The sequence below is a fragment of the Rhinopithecus bieti genome, unplaced genomic scaffold (assembly GCF_001698545.2).
Source record: "Rhinopithecus bieti isolate Rb0 unplaced genomic scaffold, ASM169854v2 scaffold_6782, whole genome shotgun sequence".
NCBI classification, from domain to species: domain Eukaryota; kingdom Metazoa; phylum Chordata; class Mammalia; order Primates; family Cercopithecidae; genus Rhinopithecus; species Rhinopithecus bieti.
In genome coordinates, this window is record NW_016805866.1 from 1,637,728 (window position 1) to 1,654,707 (window position 16,980).

General features: G+C 40.7%; 1 protein-coding gene and 1 pseudogene across 2 annotated transcripts in view; both read left to right on the forward strand.

Moving 5' to 3' along the window:
• The window catches only part of TSHR (thyroid stimulating hormone receptor), a 189,123-nt gene that overhangs the window by 19,168 nt on the left and 152,975 nt on the right, over positions 1–16,980 (forward strand). The gene's annotated exons all lie outside the window — the stretch shown is intronic.
• On the forward strand, positions 8,138–9,791 carry LOC108530806 (protein BHLHb9-like; annotated as a pseudogene).

Below are 16,980 nucleotides of genomic sequence, written 5' to 3' on the forward strand. Positions count from 1 at the left end.
TTCCTGTCTTGTGAAGGAGGCTGTTTCTAGCCAGTTGGCAGAGGAACACTATGCATTTATCCCTTCTGGATCTCATGGCAATCTTAGGCAACATTTCTAGAAAGTGGTGACTTAATAGCAATGCATGAAGCCATAATTCATAACTCTTTTATGAGTCAATATTCATGCAAAGGGCTTTTCTCTGTTATAAGGAAGCTGAAGAACAATTCTAACAATATCCAATTTCTATCGATGTTTCTTATAATAATGTTGGCTTCTATACCTTATTTTTTAATCTCCATTAACAAATGTAACCAACGTGCCAAGGAAGAAAATTTGCTGTGAATTGGAAAATGTTTACATGAGAGACGTAAATTATTCTTCACCTTATGTTTACCAGAGCTTACTTCTCAGTTATTTTTCCCCAACCTGCTTTAGATGTGGAGGCAGAAGAAGTGTGGTCTAATTCTTATCTCCTACCATCACCCTGTGTGGGACATTCTATTTACACAATTCACAGAATGAACAAACTAGTAAGATCTGTAAAATCTGCTCTCCCCACACTGAGTGATTATACGGAGCTCATGAGCTAATGCTGGTAGCATGATGTAACAGAATACGCCTTGATCACAGGTTAGCTACTATTACTAACTATTACCGGTAGTATGTCTGAGAGCCTGTCAGATGCGGCCTGATTTAACCCTCGGTGTGAGCATTCTATCAATTTGTGGAGGGCAAGCTTCCATGCAGGGACCATCCAGCAGCTGTTTGGCATCAGGGTTGTGCAGCTTTATTAGGAAGAGCAACACTTGTCTACTTTTCAAAGGGGACATTTTAAAGACTTCCAAGAGTTCTTATCTTCTTCCAGATATATTCATTCCCAGTAGGGTAAAGGGACTGAAATTCTAACTAGGGGGTCTCTGTGCCAGTAGAGCCCATAAATCTGTAAGGATTTATCTGTTCTGTATCAGGGTTTGGCCGAAAAGCCTGTTAGTGTTGCCAAACCCTCCAGATGCCCGTATTTAATGCTTGGTTGGCCTTATGTAGCATAACCACATTGCCATTTCACAACCACCCTCAATCCCTGGAATCTAAAACAACAAAGCCAGAAGCTCTGAAATGTGCTTTACGAAGCATGAAAGAATCTTTTAAGGCTCTGTCTGATTCAGTTCTGTGTGATTATAGAAGGTCTAATGTACTTATGAAGGATTCCTTTTACTCATAAGAAAGTTGGCACTTTACAGAAAGTATGTATTTCATGACCAAAAAAATAGGGTGGCTTGGAGAGATTGTGCTTTCTTTTTGTATTGTATCCAATATCTTCACTATCAACAGCAGCAAAATAGAGAGGAAAAATATCTGGTATAAAGCTATGTCAGCTAAAAGTCGTGGTGAAGAGCAGAGGACAGTTTTCCACTGAATTCAGGGATATTACTGCATGACTATGTGAAAGGACTGCTTACACAGTAAGAGTGGTAAATAGAAATGGACAGTGGAAGTCAGGAGACCTTCCATAAGTCCTAAGCATCTTAGCAAGGCACTTAATCATTCTGTGTCTTAGCTTTTGTATCTATCAAAGGAAAACCATAAGATGGTCCTGCCCTATTTCAGAGAACTGTTAGGAAGACCAAGGAATTCATTGTTCAAATGTTCATGGAGCTCCTCCTTATTCAGAGACAATCTTCCCCATTCCGCAGAGTAAGACTATGGGAGGTTATTGTTTGTCACATATTTTGAAGAAAACAAATTTATGATATAGGGATTCTGAAAGAACTTGACTATTAAAACAAAGCAACACAAATGAAGTATTTCATTTAAAAGCATCTACACCCATCCTTTTCTTCTCCACTTTTGTAGCAATACAAGATGAGTCCCTCCACCTATATCCATGTTCTTTTGGTTTCCTCACCCTATGTTGACTTTTTTCTCCCTCTCCTACTCTCTCAGATGCTTTTCACAGCTATCTAAACACACTCAAGTGTCTTTCCTCTAAAAAAATTTCACTCCATAGTTCTCACATTTGCATCCACCTACCACTCCTTCCCTGCCTTTATCCTTCCCTTCACAGCTAAATGTTCAAACTCTTCTGATTTTTTTACTCCCCATTCACCATTTAGCTTGGTGCAATCTGGCTTTTGCCCCCATTACTCAACTGAAAAAGGTCTTGCCAAAGTCATGTTAATAACCTTTGTTGCAAAATCCAAAGAACATTTTAGATCCTTTCCTAAGTTGAATGCTCAGTAGCTTTTGTCACTGCTGACTGCTTCCCTTGGTTTTCTCCACATCACGCTCCTTGATTGCCTGGTGCCTTAGTTCAGGTCTTCTGAGCAGCACAGGAGGCAGGGCTGCTGTTGCATAATGGGGAGGATACGGAGCTGTTTAGGTGTGCCAACTGCACTCCTTGCAGCTTAACAGCAAGTGCATTCTTAAACGGAGCCCTCACTTCCACAAGAGCCACAGCCCACCCCTTGCGCAATATAGATCTGCTTCTCCCACATACATTTGGGAAACAGATTATCCAGGATTCCAGTGGACCTGTCTTCCTGAGGAGAAACTTGAAAGAGGTAACTTAGGGAGCAGTCTGACCCCTATTGCTGCAGTTGGTCTGTCTGGGATCACAATTGGTACTTATCATCCCTCTTCCACTGTTCATTTTAAATTCCCCCTCAACTTTCACCTCTGCTGGTCTTGATGACTTGTCTGCTGATATGATCAAAGCTTCCATTTTTGAGGGCCTGAACCCATAGCAACCACACTTTTCTTAGGTTGGGATTATCGCACTTTTTGGTCTATAGTCACAATTGAGCAAGTATGTCCAACTGGATCATCTGAGTTCCAAATATATTTCTCCCTGTCCTCATTGTGTAAAAGCAGCCCTACTTCTTCCTCCTGATCAGGGTCAGTTACTCCTAAGAAGATATTGACTCCTTGTTCAGCCTGCTGTTCTCTGTATACAAGAATTCCTGAATGCCCAAGTGGCAATCATAGCCTGAGTTCTCCACAGAGCCTAGTATTATAGAAAGAGGAAACACAGACTCTTTCAGTGAATCATTGAATGTGATAAGTGGACTCTCTCCTGCTTCTGCCCAATGGTTCCCAGACCCATATATTCTTCCTAATTGGGATAACATCCATATAGAGGTTTATGATTCAGTGTCTTACCTGCATAATGATACCCCATCATGGCAGATGCCATGATGTAGGCAATTGCCTACAAATTGGCATTGCAGTTGTGCCTTTGCATTGCTCTGTAGAGCTACCTGCCTCTGGATTCTGTGGTATGTGATAAAACCAGAGGATCCCATGGTCACAGGCTCACTCGTCTCCTCCTCTGTGAAGTGTGTCTCTCATGGTCGGATGCTGAGTTATATGGAATTCTATGTCTGTGGCTCACTTTCAAATCCTCCAGCTAGTAGTGCTGCCTGTGTAGGTAAGAAAGGCAAACAGTTATCTAGAATAAATGTTTACTACCATGACAATAATTCACAGGTCCTTCCAGGAAGAAATGGCTCAATGTGTCATAAAGTGGCCATGTGATCCCTGTTGTACTGCTCAGGTTTGATCACTGGTATACCACTTTCCACTAGACAAATTGCTGCTGAGTCTGCATGACATTCTCACTTAATGTGTTCCACAGAGCTCAGCTCACAAGGGGCAGTCTAGAATGCATAGTTACTGGTTTCCATGGTCAAATATTCAGTCTCAAACAGGGCTCAGTAGCACCCCAAGAGGTGTTTTTCTGCACTGCAGATGGTGTGGCCTCACTCTAGAACTCCAGAGTACTATATTTTGATTCTTCTATGAAGGCTTGCCATAAACTCCACACCACACTACCTCTTTTTTCACTTTTCACTCTTCCAACACAATAGAGTCTATTAGATCATATGGCCCAAGAGGCAGGGCTGCTTGTACCACAGCCTGGTGCTGCAAAGTCCTGCTCAGGCCCTATTCCAAGTTGCCAGATTTCCATGTTAACATAATACATGGGCAAAGCAATCTTTCTACAGTATTCAATTCAATGAAAAAATCACAACTTATTTGTCCATTTTCTTAGATATAAACAAAAGTATAACTCTGAACTATAAGTTCTGAGTTTAGTCTTCAGCTCTGTCTAATATTCCCCTGGACCAGATATAGGCCTTCTCATACAGTGTTCAATTGTTTGTCAGTTGCTGTCAACTTTATCTCAGCATTAACTGTCTGTAGTAGCTTCAGACTCAACCAAAATCCAGCTAATTCCTTCATCCTTATATTCATTGTTTTCCTTCATCTTCCTTGCCTCCTCCTCAACATCCCTCTAACACACACACACACACACACACACACACACACACACACACACACATGCACGCACTTTTCTAAAGCATGAACATTGCACAGGCCAGGAAAGTTCTCACCCAGAACTTTTTTCCAAGCCATCATTGATTAAAGATTTAGTAATTGGACTGCCACCTTGTGCCACAGACTATCTGTGCCCCCTGTGCCACCCAGAATGGGATCCTCATTACCAGCTTTCAGGAAGTGATCTGCTCCCAAACCCCATTTTACCTCCTGCTTTCTCAGACCAATTCCAGTACCAACAGTATCAGTTCAGTTATTCTGTGAAGCAGATGCTGAGACAGAATTAGGAGTGCAAGTGGTTCATTGAAAGATAACATCTGTGAAAGATAAAGAGGGAGAGCCCCAGACTGTGCTACAGACCTGACAAAGTCTTGGCCAAACCAATGGGGAGCTCCAGAGCAAAGACTGCCTGTTAGAGGAACCCACATTGGGCATAGAGGCCAGGCTCTAGCACCACTACCTTGCTCAGCCCTGGGCTGTGGGCTTCCCAGGAATAGTAGAGCCTTGGTTAAAACACTGTGACAATTCCTGCAGGTGCTGCAGATGGAGGCTGGCAGCTAACTGCCTCCTGACAGTTACACAGAAAGCTGTTTCCTGGAGGGAGATCTGAGTGGTGCATCTCTGTGGCTGCCATACCCATTTTCTTTTTCGTCTTCTCTGTTTGCACATCTGCCTTTCTGTACCAGCTTCTCTTTGTTCCTCTACCTGTCATTTAAATGATGCTGGATGGTTTTGAGGTTCTTATCTCATGCCACACTTCTCCAGCCTCACCTACTCCCATTCATACATCTAATGAGATTCTAATGAAGTTTAATTTCAGATCTCTAAGCCGGGTCTCTTTTCTGAGCACTAAACTTATTTCATCCATTTGCCCACTTAAATATCATACAGACTCCTTATATTTAACATTTCCAAAGGTGACACTATTATCTTCTTGGCCAAAACTATCTGTATACCCATCTCAGTGAATGGATCCATCAGTTACCCAGATACTCAAAACAGCACAGTCACCTGCAACAACATGGATGAACCTAGAGGACATCATGTTAAGTGAAATTGGCCAGACACAGAAAGACAAATGCTGCATGATCTCATGCATATGAGGAGTCTAACAACATTGATCTCATAGAAGAATCAGGCATATGTGGAGTCTAACGACATTGATCTCATAGAAGCAGAGAGTAGAATAGTGGTTACCAAAGGCTGTGCAGAGGGTAGGGGGAGGAAGAAATGAGGAGAGGCTGGTCAACAGGTATAAAGTCACAGTTAGGTAGGAGGAATTCTGATGTTCTATTGCACAGTAGGGTGGCTATGTTAACAATAATGTATTGTATATTTCCAAATAGCTAGAAGAGATGATGTTGAATGTTCTCACCACAAAGAAATAATAAATGTTTGAGGTGATGGGTTTGCAAATTACTCTGATTTGATCATTACACAACGTATACATGTATCACAACAGCATACCATATTCCAAAAATATGCGCTAATTAAAATAAGAGAAAACTAAAACATAAAATCAGTATTTAAAGACAGACACATAGGTTTATTCTTGATACTTTCTTCTCACTCATCCCTAATATCAAATCCGTTGTTAATTATTACTAGTCTAAATATATCTTGAATCTGTCTCCATTTCATTTGTTTTCATCTGAGTTCTCACCACTAACATTTTTTTTCCACCTGAATGGAAATGCAGTTTCTTTTGTTTTTGCTAAACACAGCAGTCAGGGTGATCAGCGTGTACTGCGGATGGGGTCTCAGTCTCTTGAGTAAAATACGTTATTGGCTTCCATTGCTCTTCAGAAAATTTCAGACTCTTTGCATGGTTTATGAAGGCCCCGCGATCTGGCCCTGCTTGCTTCTCTTTTCAGGCAGATCCTTTACTAGCTTCCCTCCACTTCAGTCACTTCTATTATTTCAGCCACTTTGAACTATTTTTATATTCTAGAATTTTATTTCAGTCACTTCGAACTATTTTTACATCCTAGAATGAGCCATTCACTCTGCTGCTCTTATTGCTTCCACAAGCTATTCCTTTTTATGGGGACGTTCTTTATTTCCACTCTTTTTATTTCTATAATTAACCCTTACCCATCCTTAATGCATATGAAAGCACAAAAATAGCAATACAGATAATTATGTGCTACCATCAGAATTAACCAGAAGTTAACAATTGGCTTTAACTTAGCTTTCTCTTTTATTTTTTAAATAAATAAAATGTCACAGAAACAGTTAAAGCTCTGCCACTCTCCACTTTTTCCTTCTATCCCCACGCAGGGATTAAGATAGAATTCTATTGTTTTGTACCCTCTCTTGCTGTTAAGAAATCTGCCACCAGCTCAGTTATCTTTCTCTTGATGCTTTCATCTTTGACTTTTACTTGCTTTTAAGGTCTCTTTGTCTTAAAGTTTAACAGTTTTACTGTAATGTGTGTAGATGTTGATGAATTTTTGTTTACCCTGCTTTGAATTCATTGTTCTATTTTGAATGAGAAGTTCTTAGCCCTTATCTCTATAATATTGTCTGTCCTCATTTTTTCTATTCTTTTCTCATGTGAGTCCTATTAGATGTAAGTTGGATCCTCCATCTTTCATTCTTGCCTTTTAACTTCTCTTTTGTGTTTTCTAATATGATATCGCTCTGTGCTACATTTTATCTAATTTCTTAGCTTTACACACATTTCCAGGCCACTATTCTTCAGTTAACTACTCTTCTGTCTAATCCCTTTCTGTTATATTTCAGTTGTCTGTTCGGTTTCATATATCTGTTCCTTTTTGTGGTTTTGATCATATCTTTTACGTCTTGAATTATTTTAAACAAATTCATTTTACAGTCACTTTGAAATCATTCTATTCCCTGTAATTCTTGGGGGTGTCAGTTTGATAATTGTGAGATCTTAATGGCTCTTTCATGGTGAATTGTTACATTTTATTTTATAATTTAGGATTATAAACTCATTTATCATTGAGAAAATGGCTTACGGGGAGTTCCACATTTGTTTCCAACAGCAACATCAGGTATTTCACTGCTCAGGGATATATTTTATGATACGATCTCAGCTTGGGAGGTGTCTCAGTCATCCAGTAGTTTAAATGCCAACCAAAACACGCAAGTTTATGGGCAGGTGCATGGTTCCAGATTCTCAAGAAGGCTTTTTAAAAAATAGAATATTGAGTTTGATGCAGTGGCATGGAGGGCGGGATGCCTCTTTGCCATTCAGATTGTGGGGAAAGCAGTGGGAATCCAAGTGAGGAGCAGCCAGAGGAGAGCAAAGGAGAGGATGGGGAGGCTGATGACCTGGGCCCTGGGCCTGTGAAGGCTGTGACTCTTCTCTAGCTAGAGGACTCTTCTTTTGTGGGAAGGATAGCATCTCCTGAGGACCCCTGCTATATGAGCAGGCTGACATAGGTGGTGATGAGGTCTGTTCCTTTCCAGGTTCCTGTAGAGATCTGTAGGTAGCTGTTCACTAGGAAGTTAACTAAGAAAGAGAACAAAAACTATTCATTTGGATCCAAGGTCCATCTCCACTGGTGGCTGTGGTGGCTTTGGATTGTCAGAAGACCATCAGCTTCAGCAGGTCTGCACTAGGGAACAATCACTCTTCCCTAGCCCAAATGTGCCTCTGCCCTCTGTATCTCTGATAGAGGCTGCATGTTTGGAAAGAGAACATAGTGACGGCTGAACTGAAAGTTGACTTGAACTCTTACTACCAAGTTTCTCCCCAACCCAGTGAAAGAGTATTAAGACATCAACCTAGGACGCATTGAGAACCAAGGCCAAGATGGGACAGGGCCATATAACTGGGCTTCAAACCATGACTGGGACTAAGAATAAGCCAAGAGCCCAGGCCAAAACTGAAAAAAGTCTGCTACACAAGCTAGAGCTGGAGAAGACAGGGAGGCTACTGGTGTGGTTAGGCCTGTAGCCAAGACCTGGGCCAAAGCCAAAGAGAAGCCAGGGTCTCTGACAGATGCAGTGGCAGAGATGAAGGCAGTGTCTAAGAACAAGGTCATTGCTGAGATGAAAGAAGGAGCTCTGTCAGAGCCTAAGGCTCTGGGCAAAGCCATTGGAGATTTCAGTCCCAAGGCTGGGAATGAGTCCTCCAGCTCCACCTGTGAAAATGGGGCTGGTATTGATGCCTGGGTCTGGGCTGAGGAAGAGGCCACTATGAGTTCCTGGTTCTGAAATGCAGAAGAGGCTGGTAATCATTCCGGTGCTAAGAACGATAAACCTGAAATTGGTGCCCAGGTCAGTGCTGAGGAGTTGGAGCCTGTGGCTGGGGCCAGTTGCAAACCTAGGTCTGGGGCTGAGGAAGAGGAGGAAGAGAATGTCATTGGGAACTGGTTTTGGGAAGGAGATGATACTAGTTTCGACCCTAATCCTAAACCTGTGAGCAGGATAGTTAGACCTCAGCCTGTGGAAGAAATTAATGAAAAAAAAAAAAAAAAAAAAGCGCAAGGACTGTTCTGACATAACTATCTGGCCCAAAAGCCCTGCTGTAACTCCAGCAGTGTTCGGGTTAGATCCCAGGCATCTGAGGCAAGCCCTCCTTCATATATTGTTCTGGGCTCAGCTGAAGAAATTTCCTATTCTTGGCCTGTGGCAACAGCCTGCCCTTCTAGGAACACTTGCTCATGCTCACAGCCTGTCCCTGAGTGTCCTTTTTGTTCTGACCCTTGCATCCAGACCATAGATGAGATTAGACACCAAATCAGGATAGGGAGGTAAATGGGATCAAGCCATTTGCTTGCCCTTGCAAAATGGAATGCTATGTGGACCCTAAGGAATTTTAAAAACTTGTTAGCTTACTTAAGTCAACTACTGATCCTCTTGTTCATAAAAGAGCACAGATTGCAATGGGTGTCCATAACGTTCACACATTTGCCCAAGTTTATTAATGAAATGGTATAATGACGCTTATTGAAAGCTTGCTCAGTTTTCCCTCCACAGAAATGAGAAAATTACTAATTTTCTTATGAGGGATTACTCTAAATCCTCCTTCTGGGGATGAAAGACAACACAAAATTGAATTACATGTTAAGCATATGTGTAAAGACACCACGTCATTTCCTTTGAACTCACCTGGACAGCAATCCAGATTAACGATACTGGGGCAACTGACTACTGATTTTGTCCATCACTACATTGTTGCCAGTGACTTTTCAGAGCTTTTTCATTTGCCATCCTCGGGAAAGTACAAAGCTAGAAATCTTGTTTTGAAAGTAATTTTAAATATGTCTGAAAATCCAACTGCAGCCAGAGACACGATCAATATGAAGGCATTGGCAGCCTCAAAACTCATCTTTAACCATAAAGAGGCAAAAACCAATCTTGTTAGTGGTGTGGCCATATTTATTAACATAAAGGAGCATATCAGAAAGGTCTCAGTTGTTGTTGTTGATCACCTGAGTTATAATACACTCATGGGCATTTTCAGGGAAGTTAAAGGGATTATTGAAACAATGTAAAATGAACCAGAGATAGAATACTTTGAACCATCTCCAAACTCTAGCAGGCTATACATTCCCAAAGAGCCTTGTATCATGTTTGGTTATTATGGTGTACGAGTTATACATTGCATCTTTAACACAAAGTTACCGGTGACAAGCTCTAGGTTTAAGCTAAACTATTTTGGGGGTATCAGATGAATATCATATCTTGGGCTGAAAATGTTTGTTGATTTTTATCTTGTCTAGATTGGCATATTTTTAACATTTTATTTTAGATAGTGAACCAGTTCATTGTAAGTAAGCTAACTTGTTCATTAGTATCTCCTTAGATCCATCTGCGGCTTAAAATGGCAAAAAAGAAAACATCCTTCAATTTGTATTCTAGTTATAGAAGTAAGGCATACACACGCACACAAATAACTAACAATACCTAGAGAGAGAGTGAGTGTGTGTGTGTGTGCACGTACACACTCATGGCCAAATGTGCGCTCTCTACATAAAGGAGGGAGGGGTTGCTATAGGCTGTTTAATGTAAGAGAAACTACTGTCTTTCTCCTATTCCAGCTGTATCAGATACGCATTCCACAACACAGAAATGACCCAGAATTTCAGACAAAATGTATTATTTGTTCAATTTTAATTTTGCTTCTACATTTATAACTCTTAAATTGTCAGGCAGTTTCATTTATGTCAAAGTCATCTCACAAAAGAGAAGGGTGGAAACATTTTGTGAGTGCCTATTCTATGTCAGACACTGCATTGGCACCATATTTTGCAAGTTTATTTTTTTCCTCTACTCGCAGTGATCCTGTGAGCTAGGTACTTGTATTTTTATTAGAACTCATTAGTCTGGGTACCCTCCATGAGAATTAGAGAGGGTAAATACTTTTTCCTAGATTCCCACAGATTCCCACAGCGGGCAGGTGGTATAGCTGTTTTATCTGACACCAGAACCCATCTCACCATACTACTTTACAGTCCTCCTGAAGGACATTTTGAGGTGACGGCCTTCAAAGCTCAGAGACTGGTTTAAATGGTTTAATTTTGCAATGGACAATGTCCATGCCAGGTGTTACAATTCTTAACTTCCTCCACATGCATGTGTCCATTAGACATTTGGCTGCATCTGGCTGGAGGTCAGGAGAAAAGTCTGAGATGAATAGATGGATTTTATCTGGCAGTATCAGAAATAGTAGGTGCCCCAAACTTTGTTGAGTGAGTAAGATGGAGACTTGAAGTCATCAGCAAGGGGAACTTGTTCGATGTCCTTTGTATCGTTTTCTGTCCATTTGTACTTTATCTTCCCCAAAGAGCTGAAATCGTCCTGTATATTGTTTTATACCCTGAATTTAAAAGGTAATTGCTTTTTCCCCCCTTGCAAAATCACGCCTTAATTTTTTTTATCATTTATGATTTATTCTCGTGTGTGTCCTACGAAAGGCCAAAGGGCTTTATCTTTTACTCGTAGAAAAGACTGGGCATTTCTGCATTTGTACCAGCTAACAGGACAGAATGAACATAATTGGAGAAATTTAGACCCAGAGTTGCAGCTTCAACAATACAAAACAGCAAAGCTGGAAGAGGCTGCTATGCCAGTCTACAAGATAGTGATTCCTGGTCGTTGGTATGGACCAGAAAGCATACCCAGAACATTTAGGCTATGGCTGAGTTCTCTAAGACTCATGGTGGGAATTATAATCCCTGATTGAGCTGAAATGAAAGTTTCTATGTGTGAAAATATGGGGTAATATTCTTTGAGGTTTTCTGATGGTTAAGAAGCTAAAACAAGATCATACTGTAAATACGTGTGTAATTTGCTTCCCCCCAGTTGTATATTGTAAACATCTTTGCATGTCAATAAATATGCCTCTACAACAACAACAACAACAACAACAACAACAAAACAGAGTATACACAAGGGATATACAAACTTTGGTCAATGGGAAGATCTTTGCTGACTCACATTTTCACTAAGTGTATAGCACTTTGACATTCCTAATTCTGTAGCAATATCTGAATTCCAACTCTGCCTGTCACATGTGCTGCCATCTCTTCTTACCTAGTATGAGCATTAAAATCCAAACTCCCAGGATCCTGAGGCTGGCGATTCCTTCCCCATGATCATCTTTCTACTTCTTGAGCACTCACAGAGCTTGTTACTCTGTTTTCAGTTCTTTCATAATATCTGGGGAGTTCTTGGATTTCTAGAAAGTTCAGCTATTCGTTTGAAATAATTGTTATGTTTTATCTAACATTTATCAGTGGTCATAGTGGGAAGGTTTGGGGATTATGTAGACTTCCAGGAAGTCTTCATCTTTCAGTTCCTAGATTATTCATTGTCCAGATATTTATTGTCTTGGGGACTATCTTGGGTATTGAAGAGAGTTGGTAAAAAAATATATATATAGAGAGAGAGAGAGATGGAGATAGAGATAGATCCTACACTATTAACTTTACATTAAAATTAGACATCACTTTCTCCAGGAGGCTTTTGCTAACTTTTCTCAAATCTCAAAATTAGCTATTATACATAGCTAACTCACTGTATTTTTTTTTTTTTTTTTTTTTTTTTTGAGACAGAGTTTCGCTCTTGTTGCCCAGGCTAGAATGTAATGGCGCAGTCTCAGCTCACTGCAACCTCCACCTCCTGGGTTCAAGCGATTCTCCAGCCTCAGCCTTCCAAGTAGCTAAGACTACAGGTGTCCACCACCACTCCCGGCTACTTTTTGTATTTTTAATAGAGATGGGGTTTCAACATGTTGGCCAGGCTAGTCTCAAACACTTGACCTCAGGTGATCCGCCTGCGTTGGTCTCCCAAAGTGCTGGGATTACAGGCATGAGCCACTGTGCCTGGCCTCATTCTATCATTCTATCACACTATTTTAATTATATGTTAATTTGTATCATCTTCAAGATTATAAGCTCTGAGAAAATGGTAAAGCTTGTCCTTCTGATTAATTATTCCACAATGTCTTGCACAAAGTCCACCACATTGCAGAAACAAAATTATTATTGCTGAACACAGTTGCTTCAGAAAGTACTTGAGAATTTTCAGTATCTTTTAAGAAAATTCAATTATCAGTCTATTTTTCCCAACATTCATGCACTATCCACCTTTCCTTTTTCTCAGGTTTGTTCTCCTCTGTATGTAAATTATCTCAAGCCTCCTGTATCCTTAGAAACAAAGAAAAAAAGGAAACAGTAATACCTCTCTTAGTTTCCTGAATCTAAGGATTGTATCCTGTATCTCCTTCTGTCAAATATTGCATTTTACCATTCCTGCATTTATAAGCTTTTTTAAAAGCCAGCCAAAGCAATCCTGGTGCTTCCCAGATGCCAGTTCCATTGGAAGACTGGTCCCCCATGAGGCAATTTGCTAAAGCACTCTGGCTCTTGCCTGATGTCTGCACTTACGACTCATGGCTAATTTGATTAGTTCCCGGTGACTCCCTGAATCCTTTGCTTGTTTCTATACTTCAACCCTAGTTCAATTTTCTTACATTAATTATGTTTTAAGCATTAATTATGTTTTAAGCTTGATTCAAGTCTTATGCTGCATCTCACACTTTTTTAAAAATTAAAAAACGAAATCTTTTTATTGCATCCCGTGCTTTTAATTGACAGCTCAATTCACTTGGGATTTCTCCATTAGGTCACGCAGCTCTGAAAGCTCTCTATTGCCCCCTTCTGGTAGCTGGCAGACTAGTACCTCAATTAGCTTACATAGTCAATGCTAACCTTGTTCCTTGATGTTGCTATGCCTCAGATACTAGTATCTTCCTTTCTTTCTTATATTCTTCACTGCCACTGTTTCTTCATCATCTATTTATTCCTCATTCCTTTAAGACTGACTTCTGCTGCCTCCAGCCTTCTACCAAAACTTGCCATCCCATTGATATAAGGCCCTCTCAAGTCTTCTGGATGATCTCTGTATATGAAAATATTGACCTTCCCTTTCCTACTTAGCCACAACACCTTTATTCTAAGAACTTGAAGTTCCATTAGAAATTATCTACTCTAGGAGTCTTCAAATTTGACAACAGATTAAAATTGCCAGGACAACTTAAAAATGCTATTTCCTGGGGGCCCCCCTCCTGAAAATTCTCACCTTTTCGGTCTGAGGTAGAGGTCACTTTTGACCTATTGTCAGCATTAAAATCCAAACTCCCATTTGAACTTTAATTTAAATGTATTTATTCAGTTAGGTAAATCATGCATTGGGTAAAAATTTAAACAATACTTAAATCCACCCTTCCTGTATAAGTCTGTTTTTACAAGCTATAGAGAAATACCTGAGACTAGGTAATTGATAAAGAAAAGAGGTTTATTTGGCACAGAGTTATGCAACCTGTACAGAAAGCATGATGCTGGCATCTACTTGGCTTCTGGGGAAGCCTCAGGAAACTTACAATCATGGCAGAAGGGGAAGGGGAAGTAGGCGTGGAGGAAGGGGGTGGGGAAGTGCCACGCACTTTTAAATGACCAGATCTCATGAGAGCTCACTCGCTATCATGAGAAAAGCACTACAGGGGATATCTGCCCCTCATGATCTAATCACCTCCCACCAGGCCCCACCTCCAACACTGAAGATTACAATTTGACCTGAGATTTTGGCAGGGACACAGATCCAAACCATGTCACTTCCCCTTAGCTTCCTTCCATTTCCTCTCCTAAGGCAATCCTTGTTAACAGTTTCTTGAGGATCCATGTAGACACAAATTCCATATTTTAAATACATGTCTCAACTGATTTGGATGCATTTGGTCCACTAAGCTTGAGGAGCCTCTGATTTAATTCACCGCTCTCATCTTCCTTGAAATTCTTTTATCCCTCGACATCCTTTGTGCTGGTTATCGAACATCTCTGATAGTTTGACTCTGTCTTCTTGCTCCACACCTCCTACTTTTTCTGACTGTTTAATGTGGGCATTCCCCCAAACTACTCCCCTTGATCTTCTTTTCTGTCTGTGTTTTCTTTCTTGACACATCTCTCCAGACCTATGAATCACTCACAGAATATACTCATATCACTTGCGCCAACATCTCAAGCTAGCCACACGCCAGTAATTTTTCTACCAGTTAGACATTTCTGCCTGGTTGTCTGGGAGCACCTCAAATTCAGGATCCAAAATGAACTCACCTTTCTGTTAACAAAACTGCTTCTGCAGTTTTTTTTTCCCATTGTCCTTACTTCTGTTATCATTGACTCCTCCTCTGCCTCTTTTATGTTAATTGCACCTTGAAATGCCCCACACTTCCCTTCCCTCCACTTCAGTTTCATTTGTTACAGCATTTTTTACACTAGCTTCACTTGTGATTACCACTTCCCTGCCCACGGCTGATAAGCCCCTTGAGGATTCTTGAGGGCAGCAACTGTATTTTCTTTATTTCTATGTTCTCAGCACCTCACTCACTCTCTGATAGTAGGTGTTCCATAGATATGTTGGGTCAATGAAGACCCGTTAAAGCTCAAATTTTTAACGTGGCAGTCGACATCTTCCATTTCTAATTTACCAACCTCTTTCATTTAGGCAACTTAATTTACACCTTGCTTCAACCAAACTGGACTATTCACAGCTCTCCTGAATGCACATTGCAATCTTCCTTTTATACTTCTTTGTTTGTGCTTTCCTTTCTGCTTGAAATGCTCATCTGCTCCCTGCCTATCAAAATCTTACAAATCCTTCAAGTCTCAGATCAAATGCCTTATTCTTCCCAAAGGCTTCCCAAATCCTTAAGTCCTGGGTTCCCACAGCATGTGGATTGCACTTTAGTCTTACTTCTATTCGACTAAATTTATAAAATCATAGGATTTTAGTTGTGGAAGACACGTTAGAGGTTACCTAAGACAACCCTGTATTTTACAGCTAAGGGAACTGAGATCCAGAAAGAGTAAATGTCTTGCTCAAGATTAAATATCAGTCAGCGACCAATGGAGCCAGACCTAGAACCCAACTCTCCTGAATTGTTTTCCAGAGCTACGCTGCCTATGCAATTGTTTTAGCTTCTCTTCTAGACCATTAGTGCCAAAAGTCAAGGATTAAATTTTATTCAGCTTTAATTCCCTTATAGTATCCAATATAGCGCCTTTCATATAGTAGGTTCACAAAAGCTATACTGGATTGAAATGAACATTTAATATACTGGTTAATAGGTATTTTTAGCCAGAGTTCCCTGGAAAACAGTGTGAGGCAGAGATTACTTGCTGATGTGAGAGTAACGAGAAAGAAAAGGTAGGAAGGGCTAAGGGGCAATGCAGTGGCTACTGCTTCCCAGGGAACCTGGAAACCCAGCAGGTAATGTGGCAAGTGGTCTGTACATCCAAGCAAGGTATCTGTGGACAGGCTGTATGGACTCATGCCTTGGGGCAGTTCATAAGAAGCAACTTACTCTCCCCATATCTTCTCATATCCTTTTCCCCACCGATCAAAGTTACTCCCCTGCACTTCCAGTTCTGTCATCTGGCCCTTCGATGGCTCTTTGGAAAGCCAGATTCCATACCCTGTGGGAAGGTTCCTCAGTTGAGTCCAGAGTGGAAGAGGATGCAAATAAGATATGCCCAATAAAAAAAGCTCTGAACCTACACCTGTTACTTAACCCTGTTACTTGAGATTGTTACTGTGTTGATTTTTGAAATCCATTGATGTTGGAAACACAAAACTGGTGGTGGCTTTCCTTAAGAGACAGATAATTTTTTTTTTTTTTTCAGATGGAGTTCCACTCTTGTTGCCCAGGCTGGAGTGCAATGGCACAGTCTTGGCTCACTGCAACCTCTACCTCCTGGGTTCAAGTGATTCTCCTGCCTCAGCCTTCCCAGTAGCTGGGATTACAGGTGCCCACCATTCCTGGCTAATGTTTGTATTTTTAGTAGAGATGGGGTTTCACCATGTTGGCCAGGCTGGTCTCAAACTCCAGACCTCAGGTGATCCACCCACCTCGGCCTCCCAAAGTGCTGGGATTACAGGCATTAGTCACTGCGCCTGGCCGAAACAGATAAAGTTTAAATGTTTTGTGCAAGTTAACAGTGACATTCATGAAGAGAATGATTAAAGTACAGCTTGAATAAGTTTTGATTTTTCTCTCTTGAGAATAATGTGCAAATCCATATACGACTTTTAAAATCATCAGATTTCAGTGTTTTCTCATATGGTGTTATGATTCTACATTAAAAGACCTATAAACTCTTCTAATTAAATTACTGAAGATAG